The 16,998-nt window shown below is 41.2% G+C and overlaps 1 pseudogene; it reads left to right on the plus strand.

Annotated features, from left to right (window-relative positions):
• The first annotated feature begins 554 nt into the window (after nt 1–554).
• LOC137235083 (cyclin-dependent kinase 9 pseudogene) lies at nt 555–1,032 on the plus strand (annotated as a pseudogene).
• Nucleotides 1,033–16,998: the final 15,966 nt, after the last annotated feature.

Here is a 16,998-nt window from a genome sequence, read left to right on the forward strand (position 1 = left end):
TTTCAGATGGTTAGGTCATCACTCAAGTATATGATTCTGGTTCTATTTATTTATTTTTTTTCATTGAAATCTTGGACTCAAGCAATTTGACGAATTTACTCATCACTGTGAGATTGTATGAGATTCTTCGTATTTTAAATGCTCACTTCGCCTACTTTTCCAAAAAAAAATTAGTAAAGAACAATGAATTTAAACAGAATGATCTAAGTCGGACATGTTTCAAATTGACCTCAAGTTGTTAACAAGCAAGTTAACCAAAAAGGGTGCAACTTTTTCTCTTTCAAAAATCCTTTATCCAGACTTGCGGGAAGAATAAGCGGAATTAGTTGAGCAAAGTTCCTTTGTGAGCTCCAGGGTTTGAAATACTCCTTTGAGATGATTCTCAGATCAGCGTTAAGTTGTCGATATATGTACGCATGAGGTATGTTCGAGTGCCCTCAGAACACGAAATTCTCGGACCCATGAGAAGGGTTTGACAAATCATCTTATTTGCTGAACTATAACTAAAGATACTAAAAGTACACCGAAGAGGATGATTTTCCTTGCTGTGATGATTACGCGAAATATGGATACAGCAGTTATTAAAACATGAAAATATTATAAATTTAATTGAAATTTGTCGAACTAAAACAACTGCTAGCAATGGTTACCGCTCCGCATTCTACTTGGCTTTTTTGCGAACACGATTTGGCTAAATTGCTCTCCGATATAAATGTAAAATTTAGTCTTCTAGAAATCAAAGGGTGGTGCAGCAGCTACTTACTGGACTTTCCTACATACATAACAGTAAGATTTTGCATCCCGACATGAAAGCTGCCAATGTACTTATATCCAAACATGGCGTGTTAAAACTAGCAGATTTAGGTTTAGCGTGTGCATTTAGTATACCTAAGAACGATATAAAAATCGGTATACCAATCTTGAAGTTACATTATGGTATCGACCACCAGAAGTGCTACTTGGCGATCGCATTTATGGTACCCTGTAGACATGTGGGGCGCTGGTTGTGTTATGGCTGAGCTGAAATGTTAATTTTGATACTTCATATTTCAAACCCCAACTCTCACAATTTTGAAGTGGCGAGCCGTCTCGCTTACTTCAGATTTTTTTTTGTGTGTAGGAGAAAACTATATGATAGACTTACATCCCATTTACTTTGTTGGTTGGGATGTAAGCTATTCAAATCCTGGTTGCTTTCATACGAACTATGTGAATTTTCAAGGAAACGTAGTCGAGGTTTTGACGTTGAACGATGAATTGGTTTAGGTCTCGTATTTTCATAGGTTTACGAAAGGGCACGATTTCATGGTTTCCGTACTTTCCATAAAACCTCATGGGATCAAATCATAGACTCCACTAGCTTTCAGAGTTCTGTTGTTTTTTTTTTTTTTTTTGAGAACTGAAAACTTGAAAAATTAATACTGATACGTAGCAGAAGTTGGATATCAACGTTTGTATAATAATTAGGTTTTACACAGTTTGCTGCCAAGATGGAATTGAAAAAAAAAAAAATTCTTCGAAATTTACCTTTTATACGAACAAAAATATTATTCGCATGACGATGCATTTTGCAAGTTTTATATAAAAAACCAAAGTTCTGTAAAGAGTGTTTAACATATATTTAGCAATATGGCTGTCCCTATTCATTAAGTGAAAAATTCGAAGAGGAAAAAAAAATTTGGTTGATCCCAAGCGGTTGTGGCTCAAAAAATATCTGAGGGATTCTGGGAGAGGCAACGAAAGTCTTTCTTCAGCTTATTATAAAAATATAATACTGAATACCGACTTCCGTGCATATTAAAGGGGTTGTATTCGTCGGAAATTAAAAAAAATATAACGGACCGAGTGCGTTTAGGTTCTGTGGCAGATCGAGGTTCTGTGGCAGTTCAAGGATATGCGTTGGGTTATTGGTTGGCCTCGTTTAGGGTGAAAGTATGTGAGGGGGGTTATTCGATAGGAAGGTGGAATTTGGAAAAGAGGGGAGGAACGGAGGGATTGTTATGAGGAGCTCTTGGGCTCCTCGCAATCCATCTCCTCCGTTGTAAGAAGGATCAGTTTGACCAAAGGTCGTCTGACTTGACCCTTCTCGGTTATGAGGTCGACTACGCGAACTCGGTTTTCTTCGCCGGGGTGTACGTAGACGACTCGACCTAACCTCCATACGTTTGCAGATAAGTTGTCCTCTTTGAGGACATCGAGATCTCCCGCTTTTATATTTGGTTTGGGATGCTTCCACTTCACTCGTTTTTGAAGTTCGGATAGATATTCCACCTTCCATCGTTTGCAGAAAGTGTGGTGGAGGGCTTTGAGTTTCTGCCACCGATTGATCATCGAGGCAGAGCTCTCACTCGCATCTGGTTCTGACGGAGCCAGCAGGTGGCTGCCCGTGAGGAAATGGCCTGGTGTAAGCGGGTTGAGCGGTCGCGAGTTCAGGCATACCTCGATCCGGCACAAAAGTGTATGGAATTTCTCGAATGTGAATTTGTGTGGTGAGCCCATCTGCTTGAAGTGGCTTTTGAAGCTCTTCACTCCTGCCTCCCACAGCCCTTTCATATGGGTAGCGCTAGCAGGGATGAAGTGCCATGTTAGAGACTGGTGGCTGTATTTTGAAATAGTTATATCACGGATTTCACAGACGAAAGTCTTAAACTCCGCTCGTAAAGAGCGTGAAGCTCCGACAAAATTTGTACCGTTTTCGGACTACATATTCTTTGGGCATCTGCGTCTAGAGATAAAACGAGCAAATGCCGCTAAAAATGATGGTGTGCTGAGGTCACTAGTGGCCTCCAGATGAATCGCCCGTGTGAAAAAACACACACAGAGGCAAACATAGCCTTTGGATAGGCGACACCCCTGCCACGGTAGCTTTTGATTTCGAAAGGCCCCGCAAAGTCTACCCCGGTATTGGTGAACGCGCGGGTAAAGGTAGTACGTGCGCAGGAAAGGGTACCCATAAGTTGGGACTGCGCCTGCTTCCGGTGAATGATGCAGGTTTTGCAATTGTATATGATGGCTCTGATCATGGTCTTAATATTCGGAATCCAATATTGAGTTCGGATAAGACGGAGCATCAGCTGGTTCTCGCCATGAAGGGAATCATGATGAATCATTATGACTGCTAGGCGAGACAGCCTGCAATTGTAAGGCAAGATGATCGGATGACGCTCGTTGTATGACATGTCTTTTGAAGCCCCTAGACGCCCCCTGTTCTAATAATATCATCTTTGTCGATGTATGGGTTGAGTGACAGTATTTCACTCTTTCGATCAATAGGTTCCCTATTTTTAAATTTTAAATATTCTGTACCGTAGAATTGTTTCTGGCAGACTCGTATTAATGCTTGAATCGTTGCCTTAATCTCAACGGCTTAGATTATGAACGACTTTTCGTGGAACATTGGTTTAGTTTTAGGATGCGTTCTTTTATAGAATCTCCTAACATAGGATAGGACTTTCAAAGCCCTGAGCAGATTTGAAAATCGGTCCAGAGTATCTATATGATCTACCCTTGTCGTGGCATATGATTGTTCCCTCTTTTCTTCAACGGACGTGTTGTAATCGGTGTCTTGTGCTGGCCAGTGAGAATTGTCTTCTTGTAGCCAAGAAGGACTCTTCCACCACAAAGAATTGTTGACCAAATCTGACGCCAGTAGTCTTCTGCTTCCTAAATCCGTGTATTAGATTCCGAGTCCACGTGGCGCCAGTCCTTGCTACCGACCATGTCGATGATTTTAGTGATTCGTTGTGCGACGGAGGTTGACCAGGAGAAGGGCGGCTTCCATATCCATGCGAGTACGGTGGTTGAATCCGTCCATAGACGCAGTTTTACGGGTCCCATTCTGATGTTCCTAGAAATGGATTCGGTTATTTCTGCGAGCAGAACAGCTCCACAGAGTTTTAGACGTGGAAGTGATATAGCCTTCACTGGGGCTACACGTGTTTTAGCTAGCAAGAGATTTGTGAAGATTTTCTCGTCCCTTTTTACGCGCATGTAGATTGCTGCTGAATATGCCTTTTCCGTTGCATCGCAAAAAGCATGTATTTCGATATCGTCCTCTGGCGTAAAATTTACCCATCGCGGTATCGTAATGTTATCTATCTCGTGGTACTGTTCAGTGAAATTTGTCCAACGTTCCAATGTACTAGTCGATACTAGTTCGTCCCAAGCTGTGCCCTCTAACCATTTACTCTACATGAGTATTTTCGCCACGATGACCATTGGTGCAAGCCATCCTAAGTGGTCGGAAAATTTGGCGATTGCCGATAATATTGTTCGTTTCGTAATGTTTTCAGGGTTTTTAAACGCGCCTGATTTAAGATAGAAGATATCGGAATGGGCATTCCATCGAATGCCTAATGACTTGACTGAGCTGGTATCTTCGAATGCCAGGAAATTTTCACTGAGCAGATCTGATGTAGGTATATCCTTAAGAATTTCCCCTGAATTTGACGTCCATTTGAGTAGTGGGAAGCCCGCCGAGTGTAGGACTTGACGAATTTCATCTCTCGCTTTAATGGTTGATATGATTGTGTGTCCCCCGCTAGCACGTCATCTACATACATGCATTCCCTCAGTATGCTAGCCGCTGTAGGGTGTGAATTTGCTACATCTTCCGCCAGTTGTAGGAGCGTTCTTATCGCAAGATATGGAGCGCAGTTCACTCCAAAGCTGACAGTCTTTAACCCGTAAAGGCTGATAGGGTCGTCCGGGGAGGTGCTATATATAGACACTCCGTTGAAATTTGGTGGATTTTCGTTCACCCCAAATTTACCTATACATCTTTTCTATGTCACTATTAAAGACAAAGCGGCACAGTCTCCATCGTAGAATTAAAATGGGCAGGTCTGCTTGGAGTACTGGACCTGGGTGGAGTATGTCGTTTAGATTAATTACATTCGCCGTCGGTTTTGACGCGTTGAAGACGACGCGTACCTTGGTAGTGGTACTTTCCGCCTTTACAACGGCGTGATGGGGCAGGAAATAATTATCCGAATCGTCCGATGGAATATTGCTTTTGATTTTTCGCATATGTCTGAGCGTCTCGTATTCTGACAGCACTCGAACACACTCTTTGCTTAAATCTTGTTTTTTTAGTTATCGCCGCTCATTCCTGAAGAACTGTGAACATGCGCGCCTCAGTGACGGTCCTAAATTAATATTAGCAGCGTAATCCTGCCTGAATGGTAGTGAAACTGAATATCGTCCATTTTCATCACGTTTTGTTGTGTCTTTAAATAATTGTTCACAATACCTTTCTTCTTCATTAAGCATTTAATTTTAAGCACATTTTCTGCCTCCCAGAAAGCCTTTAATTGATTGTCCTAACGCAACCTCGTTGTAGAATGACATGATGCTCTTCGTGTGACTCGGTGCGTCGATGCGACCGGTTAGTATCCAACCGAACACTGTCTCTTGGGCCAAAAGTGTATTTAGTACGTTCTTTTTCATACCGCTCAGTATAATTTGAGGATATATGTCTCCTCCAAGTATGAGGTCTACGTCTTCGTTGACGTAGAACCTCTTGTCTGCCAAAACCAAGTCTGGGAAAGCCTACATAGTCATGGCGTTGATGTGGCAGGATGGAAGATTCCAAGTGAGTTTAGCTAGGACTAGAACGGGTGTAGTCAGGCTGAAGCAGACATCCACTGGTGAACGTAATTAAATTTTGAATGCTTCTTTCACCTGAGCTGACACCGCGTTTGCGATACCTGAAACTTGGGCATGCATTTTCCTCGCTGGCAAATTGATTCTGCGTTTTAGTCTTTCAGTTATAAAGGAACATTGAGACCCTGAATCAATTAATGCCCGCGTGGAGAAGTCGGTACCATTATGGTGAATGTGTACGCGAGCAGTTCCTAATAGCACACCTGTGCTGGAATTCGTATGACAGGATGTCACATTTTTGTTCCCGTTTGAACCTGGTTTTTCTGATTCCTGTCTCGCTAGTGCCTGTCTAGAAGTAGACGGCCTATTATCGTAGGAGTTTTGGGGCGGGTTGTAGGTGGTGTTTTTTTGTAGTGTATCCGCATGCAGGAGCGTATGGTGACGAGAGTGGCACGTATTGCAGTTGTAGGAACTAGTGCATCTGGTAACTTTGTGTCCTGGGGATAGACAATTCAGCAACCACTTTTGGATTTTATGAAGTTAATCATTTCTACCGGGGTTAACTCGCAAAAGCGTGAACAGTTTCGTAATCTGTGCTCAGGGGATTTGCACATTTTACAAATTGATTTGATTGTTTGCTTAGATACTTTTGTTTGAAAGGCACCAAGTCTTTTCGTAGGGGTTTTAGTCGATTGTCGCGACGCATTTAATTTTTGCAATTTCGAAGTGAAACCAGACACTGTTTCAAGTGCCTGAAACCGACTAGACAGGAACTTATCAATATCCTCCCACTTGGATATGTACATTTTATGGTCTATACTTTGCTCCCATAGAGCCAACGTGGTCTCTGGTACCTTGGTTGAGCAGAGATAAGTCAGGATTGCATCCCAATTGGAAGTGTCAATTTTGTGGCATTTGAGGGACGAAATACAATTATTTATTTCATAGCTGATTGAAGTGCCGAACTCACTTTCTACCTTCTTTAAGTTAAATAAAATTTTTAGTTGTGTGTTTACTAAAATACGTTTCTTCTCGTATCTCTCACACAGGTTTTTCCAGGCCATCTCGAAACCTTCTTTTGGGAGAGGGCATTTTTTAACGATGTCTTTTGCTTCGCCCTGCATTTTGTTGTTGAGATGGAATATCTTTTCCACCCATTTCAAGCAAGAATTTTTTATATAAATTGCCGTGAACAGGTCACGAAAAGTTGGCCAAGACAGATAATCCCCTTTAAAAACTTCCGTGTCGCAAGCAGGGAGACGTAGTTTGTGCCCATGAGGTTCTTGCTCAGGGTTGACGTTCTTGTCCTCTTTCTTGTATTTTTTTCCCTCAGCAGATATAGACGCTAAGCATCTCATGTGGATTGCGTATGCTGCTTTTTGCTTCTTTCTTATCGCCATAACGTCATCCCCTGACACCTCATCAGACCCCAGTAGCGAATGAAACGCAGACTTTACCTTCTTCCACAAGGGCCGCAACTCTTCCCGCTGTATCGCAAGGGTGTGTTTGCTATTAATTCTAATAACCTGATGTACGTTTCCATTGTTTTGATTACGTTTATTAATGAGAAAATTGCCGATTAGAGAAATAGAACTCTTCAGAGTTAAAATACCTGCCCAGCCGTAAATAAAAACTATTGAAATTCGACGCCTTCTTTTGTCAGAGTAGCGACAACGAAAAGGGTTTGTTATTAGTGATTTTGGGCCAGAGTATAGTTTTTATTAATTTTTCCAAAAGGAGCTTTTCGGCCGATAAATAAAAAGACAAAAACTTTTGTTTTTTCTTATTCTCCTACGTGTTTCGATGTATTTTATGTTTTGTGTTATAGACTTTTGTCACAGCAGCGACCACAACAAAGGGTGTACTTTACAGACTTTTTGTCTCAGCGGCAACAACAAAAAAGGGGCCCACTCGACACCTACACAGTTTAATGGTTGAATTATAAAAAAAGGAAAATTGTGTGCGATATTGTTTTCGAATTTGAAATAAGCGGAAAAAAATGCAAAAAGTGTTTTAAGTGACGTGAGCGCCTGCTTAATTAAATTGTACTTGATTTTGTGTCTGTGATTTACAAATCAACAACAACAAAAATGGTTAAATATCGTAAGGCTGTTTGGAAGTGAGGTTATGTTATCCTCTTCCTTGTGTTGTGTCTGGAAAACCTTACCACTTGTGGGGGAATAGACCAGATAATCACAAGGACCGAAATAAAATGAAAAACAAGTGGTTTAAATTTCGAAAGAAGGAATGAAACAATTGGCGCTCACACAAATTAACTTCACTGTGCACACGTTTTTTTTTAACTCAATTATTCGCACACAATACGTGTTTTTCTTTATTTTTAAATAACCAGCACTCAAAAAAAAGGTGGCAAGAAATATAAACTTACTTCTTATTTTGTGGAAAAATAAATTGTTGCAATGGACTGTTCAATGTGCTGTGGCTCCGGCGGTTGATCGAAAAAGAGGCCGGTTGTCCCGTTGATGACAACCGCTAAGCCGCAAAAAAGATCCTCTGCTGTTAAGAAGGGGAAAGACACACACACAATCACCCCCACATATACGTGCATGGGTGCTGACAACCTGCACACATGAAAACGCATGCATGTGCATGCATGCACACAAATGCGGGCGTGAGAGTGTGGGTGGCTGGAAATGTTATTAAAACATGAGGGAGGGGCGCCGTCAATCAAGTAAAAGTTAGGCATTGGGCCTAAATACTGGCAATGTAGCTTCCGTTGTATTTAGTTCTGGCAATGACACTGTAGACACGCTCGCATAGGTTACTTTTCTTGACTTTCCAACCCCAAGTACTTTTGTAGTACAAATATAGCAGTCCGTTGAATGGCAAGTTGGTTTCCTCCATTTCATTGGTGTAATAAATTTCATATGTCGCCGAAATAAATAGTTTCAGAAATAAGTCAGCTATGCATTAAAAGAGAGCAAATTCCTAATTTTTACAACGCACCTTTTTGTTCCGGTTTCCGAAAAAATCAATTCGACTCGACATGTGGTGCAGACAGTGTTCGGTGTCCATGGTTTTTCATTGTTTTTAGGCTCAATTTCAAAATACTTACAGTATATAACTTTCCAAGGATTAGAAAACACACGTCGCATCCTTTTAACGATGAATTGGCCGCAGATGAAAGAGAACATATCTGGGTCATTTGTACACTTAAAATCTCGCGCCCTTTTATTCATATTATATTTTTAAGTAAATGACGGGTTATAAACTGCAATTATAAACTGAACAGTATCCGGTGAGCCTTGCAGATATTATGGAGGAATAAGGCGCATGTGCTATTATTTATACTTAGATCAAGTAAAAATTCAAGCCTACCTAGACAAAAAGGTTCCCTAGTTCTACAAAGAAAACACTACTTGCCTTAAAAATATGCTCTTGCTTTAAATATACCTGGGTTTGAGAAACCCCTTAATAACCCTTAATAACCCTTCGAAAATCTACCTGCTAACTAACTGATATACGAATACTAACACCTATGTACCAGTAGGGTACTTAAGTATTAAATGGATATATTTACTTGAATGCTTATAACTTTTGTATTAGCCCATCGATTTTTTTGAATGAAAGCTTATTTTTTGTAACAAAACAAAGCTTAGAATCTGCAAAAAAATTAAAAGTTTTCGAGATCCTTCCTCGCAAAGTACAATTTTTTTTATATTTTTACAAAGAAAATTGAAAAAATCTGTAATGATTGTTCGTTATCTTTGAATCTACAGGGCAAGCAAATAGTGTTATATGCACAGTTTATAGCAAATTTTATTATCTTTTAAAAGCTTCAAACCCTTTTGAAATTGCTCAATTCGTTCTTGAGATATATATGATTTTGAAAAAAACGGTAATTCGTAAATATCTCAAAAACGTTACCATAGTATTAAAAATAACCTTGATTTTCGGGATCAGAGGGTGATTTTACATAGGAATTTCATAATGGCGTCTCTGGTGCATTTTGGCTGTAAACCAGTGTAATCTCTAAAACTTTACACTTAATTTGGTTGGGAGCTAACTTGGCATTGTAATTATCGGCTTGGAACTTTGTTTAAAGTTTCGGCGATATACCACTTGTCCAATCTGAAACTTTATATCTTTACTCCTGGTGTCATATACCTTTTGACTCCTATCATGGGCCAAATTCAGCTCCTTCATAATTCTGTTTCTTATGAGCTGCATTTTATCACAAGTCGTATCTATCTCCACGTCACCATCCTTCAACGCCGCCAACTTTCGGTATAGCTCATATGATGCAGCATGCTGTACCATAGGCTACCGTAAGTGGCACAGTATGATGACATGTTGATGGCTGAGTGAGTAATGCTGCGTAGTGCAAATGCGGCATCGCTGACGCAGTTGTCCCAGTTCTTTTGGTTGCCCTTTATGAAGGACCTAATTATCTGCAGCACAGATCGGTTGACTCTTTCCGCAGAGTTAACCTGAAGTGAATAAAATGCAGTTTCACGTGTGTCGTGCCGTACTTCTCCAAAAATTCTTTGTACATTTCAGAGACGAATTGTTTGCCGTTTTCCGAATGGACATATTCGGGCACACCGAACACGGACGTCGCCTTCGTGCTTATTTGTAAACGGCCTTCATACCAGAAATAACTGGCATTAAAATAATGTTGGCATGATTCGGAGGTCTGCCACAGTTCATGGGTAGTTCATAGATATAACTAGGTTAGAATTATATGTTAGTCTAGCTAAGATTATTATATATATATACATTGTAATTAGATATAAGCTAAGCTTAATTAAGTTGTAATAAATAAAATAAATAAAGACTTCTTTCTCTAAAAATTGTATAACCTCAGCTGAAGTAGCACTTCTCATAGGTTTTAAAAACACAAACTTAGTAAAGTGATCTAGACAAACAAAGACATACACGTTACCATCACTAGAACGAGGATAAGGACCAATAAAATCAATAAACAGACGTTGGAAAGGTCGCTCTGTGAGCTTTTGTTTCCCCATCATGGGTGGTTTAAACACGTTTTGAGTTTTGTTAGTTTTGCAAGTTTCGCAGTCTTTTACATGGGCGCATACATCGGTGACCATTCCTGGCTAGTAATATTTTAGACGTAGTCGGGATAGAGTTTTATGTATACCGCCATGGCCAGCCGACGGGGAGCTGTGAGACGCCTCTACCAGCCCCGGTAGCAATTCCGGCGGAACCCAGAGTTTCCAGGTCTGGTCCGCTAGAAAATCATTCCCCCTGTCGAATTGCATCCGTTTGTACACGTAACCGTCCGACAAACATAAGTCGGGTAGTTTGTCCTTGCTCTCGGTCACCGTTGTTTTTTTTTTTAACTCCGTATACTTCTCCGACTCGAAGTACGGCGACTCTAGACAAACGTCAATGGCTCTATCATTTGTCAGTGTTTCGTCCATGTGCCTTCGTGAGAGTGTGTCAGGAACCACGTTTTGTGCACCTTTTCGATGTTGAATATCGAAATCATAACCCTGGAGTTTCAAACTCCACCTTGCCAGCCTCCCAGAGAGATCCTTCTGATTCATGAGCCATTTGAGGCTGGCATGATCAGTTATGATGGTGAACGGATTTCCTTCCACATAAGGTTAGAAACTCTTCACACTCACGATAGCGGCGTAGCATTCAAGTTCTGTAATGCTGTAATTTTTCTGTGACTTATTTAGTTTTGCCGAAACATAGGCAATAGGCCTTTCGTTCTGGTCATCGTCCAGTTGAAACAAAACCCCTCCCACTCCGTCAGTCGATTCGTCACATTGAATATAAAATTTTATGTTGAAATCAGGTTGTGTAAGCACTGGTGCTGAAATCAAAGTTTGTTTCAAAATGTCAAAAGATTTCAAGGCTTCGTCCGTCATGGTAAATTTCTTTATTTTGTCTTTCTTGAGGCAGTCGTGCAGCCGCCTGCAACGGTCGCATAGTCCTGTATGAGACGTCGGTACCAGCCCGACATACCCAGGAACCGTCGTAGTTGCTTCGGGGTTTTTGGTACCGGAAAGTCCGTCACAGCCACCACTTTATTGGCATCTGTCCTTATGCAACCATCCCCGACTACGTACCCTAAGTAAACAAAAGTTGCTTTTCTCTAAATTTATAGTTAATTTAGCCTCGCGAAGACACCGAGCAACCTTTTCCAACAGGCACATATGGGACTCGAAATCTACAGAACAAACTAACAAATCGTCAAAGTAAACAAATACATATTCACGTAAAGGGGCCGGAATGACCTTGTCCATGGGACGACACATTCGTTGTGCTGTATTGCACAACCCGAAAAGCATGACCGTGAATTGGTATAGGGTTCGGCCAGGGACAATGAAGGCAGTCTTTTCGCGGGACTTCTTCCCGAAAGGAATCTGCCAGAAAGAGTCATTCAGGTCGATAACGGAGATAAATCTGGTGTTCTGGAGCCGGCTCAGGATTCCATCAATATGGGGTAGCGGGTACGCGTCCTTGATTGTCTTTCATTTACTTTCCTCGCGTCCAGCCACAGGTGGTTTTTCGTCCCTTTTATTACCAGTGATACCGGCGAATTCCAGGTGCTGTTGGACTCCTCTATTACTCCCAAGCTTATCATACGATCCATCTAGGCATAAATTAGTTTTTGAATAGCTGGGTAAAGGCGCTGCTTTACTGGCACATTTTCGTCGACAAACTCGATGGCATGCTCTTCTTTGTCAGTCTGGTCTAACCCTAATACCGCGAAGGACGGGAATTGGGCCTTTACACGCTCCAATATTGCCTCTTGTTCCGCCGTTACCACGTGTTGCACGGCGTCAAATGAGAGGTCACCCTCAGCGGGCACGAGCTCCGCTACACTGGCAACATTCACACCATCATTCACTCCCTTACTGACCATGCTCATTTAAAATGCCTGCCAAAAATCTACCCCAAGGTATACTTATTGTTGGAGGCTAGCTACGATTAGAAACTCCAATTCTTTTGTTGTGTGATTCCACCCAACTGGTAACTTTATTACCCCAACCACGGCGGTTTCCTCCCCGTTCGCGGTCAGGACATTCCGGCCCTTGCTTGGCATAATAAAGGGTTCCTTTCCCCGAAGGAGTGCAGCTGAGTCCTTTCCTAAGCAGCTGGCGCTCGCCCCTGAGTCCAAGGGAGCCAGGACCTCATGACCTCCTATTTCAGTTTTAGCAAAAAACCTTTTACGGTCACTATAGTGGCAATTATTTTATTTTTCAGACGCTTAAAATATCTCCTCTTCTCACGAATTTTCTCTATTTTCTTAAAATTTCTTTTCTTCCTATTACTATGTATTGTTTCACAAAAATCCTTCTCCTAGCTTCTTCATACTCAATTTTCCTTTCATGAAAACTCTTAGTTTCCCGCGTCGCCCTCTTTTCTTTTACTTTAACTAGTTCCATATCTACCTCTTTTCTTTGTAAAATCTTTACTGTGGTACTGGCTTGAGTCCCCGGTCAGCTCCACCAGTCTCGGGTTTCCCTGCTGAGGCTTAAAAACACAAATGGGCGAATCACTCCATAAGCAAAACAAACCATATTGTGAAACGAGGAGGAACATTTATTTGGCGTTTGTGCTTCTGCCGGGTTCTTCACATAGTGATCCACTGGCATACCGTACGAAAAACACAACATTAGGTGAAAAAGAGAAGCACACAAGGAATTGACAATAAACTTGGACACGGAAGGACTAACGGGAGGACGAACACTATTCGGATTGGCTGTGGGTTGGTGTTGGGGTGGACGTTGAGGTTTCCTATCAAAAGCTTCTATTCTTGCTTCCCCTAACTGTTCTGGAAACTCGAAGCCTACCTCGCTGACCACATTGGACCTGCTCTTATTATACTCAGTTGAGCAGAGCTCACAGAGTATATTAACTATGATTGGATAACGGTTGGTTGTACAGGTATAAAGGAATCGAGATATCAAAATCATCAGTATCGAAAAAAAATTCGATTGAGCTATGTCCGTCCGTCCGTCCGTTAACACGATAACTTGAGTAAATTTTGAGGTATCTTGATGAAATTTAGTATGTAGGTCTGGGCACTCAGTTCAGATCGCTATTTAAAATGAACAATATCGGACTATAACCACGCCCACTTTTTCGATATCGAAAATTTCGAAAAATAGAAAAAGTGCGATAATTCATTACCAAATACGGATAAAGCGATGAAACTTGGTAGGTGAGTTGAACTTATGGCGTGGCACCGCCCACTTTTAAAAGAAGGTAATTTAGAAGTTTTGCAAGCTGTAATTTGGCAGTCGTTAAAGATATCATGATGAAATTTGGCAGCAACGTTACTCTTATTGTTATATGTGTGCTTAATAAAAATTAGCAAAATCGGAGAACGACCACGCCCACTTTTAAAAAAAAATTTTTTGAAGTAAAATTTTAAAACAAAAGTTAATATCTTTACAGTATATAAGTAAATTATGTCAGCATTCAACTCCAGTAATGATATGGTGCAACAAAATACAAAAATAAAAGAAATTTTCAAAATGGGCGTGGCTACGCCCGTTTTCATTTAATTTGTATAGGATACTTTTAATTTCATATGTCGAACAAAACATTACCAATCCTTGTGAAATTTGGTAGAGGCTTAGATTCTAGGACGATAACTGTTTTCTGAGAAAAAAGGCGAAATCGGTTGAAGCCACGCCCAGTTTTTATACACAGTCGACCGTCTGTCCTTCCGCTCGGCCGTTAACACGATAACTTGATCAAAAATCGATATATGTTTATTAAACTCAGTTCACGTACTTATCTGAACTCACTTTATATTGGTGTGAAAAATGGCCGAAATCCGATTGTGACCACGCCCACTTTTTCGATATCGAAAATTACTAAAAATGAAAAAATGCCATAATAATATACCAAATACGAAAAAAGCGATGAAACATGGTAATTGGATTGGTCTATTGACGCAAAATATAACTTTAGAAAAAATTTTTTAAATGGGTGTGACACCTACCATATTAAGTAGAAGAAAATGAAAAAGTTCTGCAGGGCGAAATCAAAAGCCCTTGGAATCTAGGCAGGATACTCTTCGTGGTATTACATATATAAATAAATTAGGGGTACCCGACAGATGATGTTCTGGGTCACTCTGGTCCACTGGTCCCTGGTTTGGTCGATATCTCGAAAACGCCTTCACATATACAACTACCACCACTCCCTTTTAAAACCCTCATTAATACCTTTAATTTGATACCCATATCGTACAAACACATTATAGAGTCACCCCTGGTCCACCTTTATGGCGATATCTCGAAAAGGCGTCCACCTATAGAACTAAGGCCCACTCCCTTTTAAAATACTCATTATCGCCTTTCGTTTGATACCCATATCGTACAAACAAATTCTAGAGTCACCCTTGGTCCACCTTTATGGCGATATCTCGAAAAGGCGTCCACCTATAGAACTATGGCCCACTCCCTTTTAATATACTCATTAACACTTTTCATTTGATATCTATATTGTACAAACGCATTCTAGAGTCACCCCTGGTCCACGTTTATGTTGATATCCCGAAAAGGCGTCCACCCATAGAACTAAGGCCCATTCTCTTTTAAAATACTTATTAACACCTTTCGTTTGATACCCAGTTTGTACAAAAGCATTCTAGAGTCACCCCTGGTCCACGTTTATGGCGATATCTCGAAAAGGCGTCCACTTATAGATTTAAGGCCCACTCCCTTTTAAAATACCCATTAACACCTTTCATTTGATACCCATATCGTACAAAATAATTCTAGAGTCACCCCTGGTACACCTTTATGGCGATATCTCGAAAAGGCGTCCACCTATAGAACTAAGGCCCACTCCCTTTTATAATACTCATTAGCACCTTTCATTTGATACCCATAACATACTCATTAACACTTTTCATTTGATATCTATATTGTACAAACGCATTCTAGAGTCACCCCTGGTCCACTTTTATGTTGATATCCCGAAAAGGCGTCCACCCATAGAACTAAGGCCCATTCTCTTTTAAAATACTTATTAACACCTTTCGTTTGATACCCAGTTTGTACAAAAGCATTCCAGAGTCACCCCTAAGGCCCATTCTCTTTTAAAATACTTGTTAACACCTTTCGTTTGATACCCATATTGTACAAAAGCATTCTAGAGTCAACCCTGGTCCACCTTTATAACGATATTCCGAAAAGGCGTCCACCAATAGAACTAAGGCCCACTCCCTTTTAAAATACTCGTTAACGCTATTCATTTGATACCCATATCGTACAAACTAATTCGAAAGGCGTCCACCTATAGAACTATGGCCCACTCCCTTTTAATATACTCATTAACACTTTTCATTTGATATCTATATCGTACAAACAAATTCTAGAGTCACCTCTGGTCCACCTTTATGGCGATATCTCGAAAAGGCGTCCACCTATAGAACTAAGACCCACTTCCTTTTATAATACTCATTAGCACCTTTCATTTGATACCCATATCATACAAACAAATTCTAGAGTCACCCCTGCTCCACATTTATGGCGATATCTCGAAAAGGCGTCCACCCATAGAACTAAGGCCCACTCCCTCTTAAAATACTCTTTAATACCTTCCATTTGATACACATGTCATAAAAACACATTCCAGCGTTACCCTAGGTTCATTTTACTACGAGGTGATTTTCCATTATTTTGTCTCCATAGCTCTCAACTGAGTATGTAATGTTCGGTTTCACCCGAACTTAGCCTTCCTTAGTTGTTTTCTATAATAAGTTTTTCGCCTCTTTTGCCTTGAGCTCCGCCAACGAGTCCATTTTTATGTTGAAGGTCAAGTTGGCCAGGTACGGTGTGCCACTGATGATGCCAACCAACTCCTTTTCAGGGATCCTCTTCCGCAAACGGAACGTCATGTTGTGGACTTCGGAACAAAGGTCGTCGAAAGCTTCTGCGGGCAGCTGTTTCCTCTCCATTATTTCACGGATTATCTCATAGTCGGACTCGGCGGACTTGAAGTGGCTCAGCAGCTCAGCCTTCAGCTCATGACAGCCAAAGTCGGGCTCCTCTGCGTGGTCTTCAAGGACCTGCCAATACCACTTAAAGACTCCCCCTGTGTGTTAGGGGTTAGAATATGCCCACGGTATGTATACCGGTCGTAAAAGGCGACCATAATACCGTAGGTACCCAATCCATGAGTAAGGTGTTTTACTCGAAAGGTAGCAGGGTGGACGCGGGTATCACCCTGTGGGACCCTAGGCAAGGTCTTTATAAACACTGCCACCGCGGGAGCAGGATAAGCCAGTGTGATCTGATGCTCTGCGTCGAACGATGCTGTGTACTCAGGTCTCACCTCCTGTCCTGGGATGGCCCCCTTGTGGGAGCATCGCGGTGGTTGTGGTTTCAAATAAGAGTTCCCTTTATGACACGCTCTGAGTAGACTTGTTTTCCC

The sequence above is a fragment of the Eurosta solidaginis genome, chromosome X, assembly GCF_040869045.1.
Source record: "Eurosta solidaginis isolate ZX-2024a chromosome X, ASM4086904v1, whole genome shotgun sequence".
NCBI classification, from domain to species: domain Eukaryota; kingdom Metazoa; phylum Arthropoda; class Insecta; order Diptera; family Tephritidae; genus Eurosta; species Eurosta solidaginis.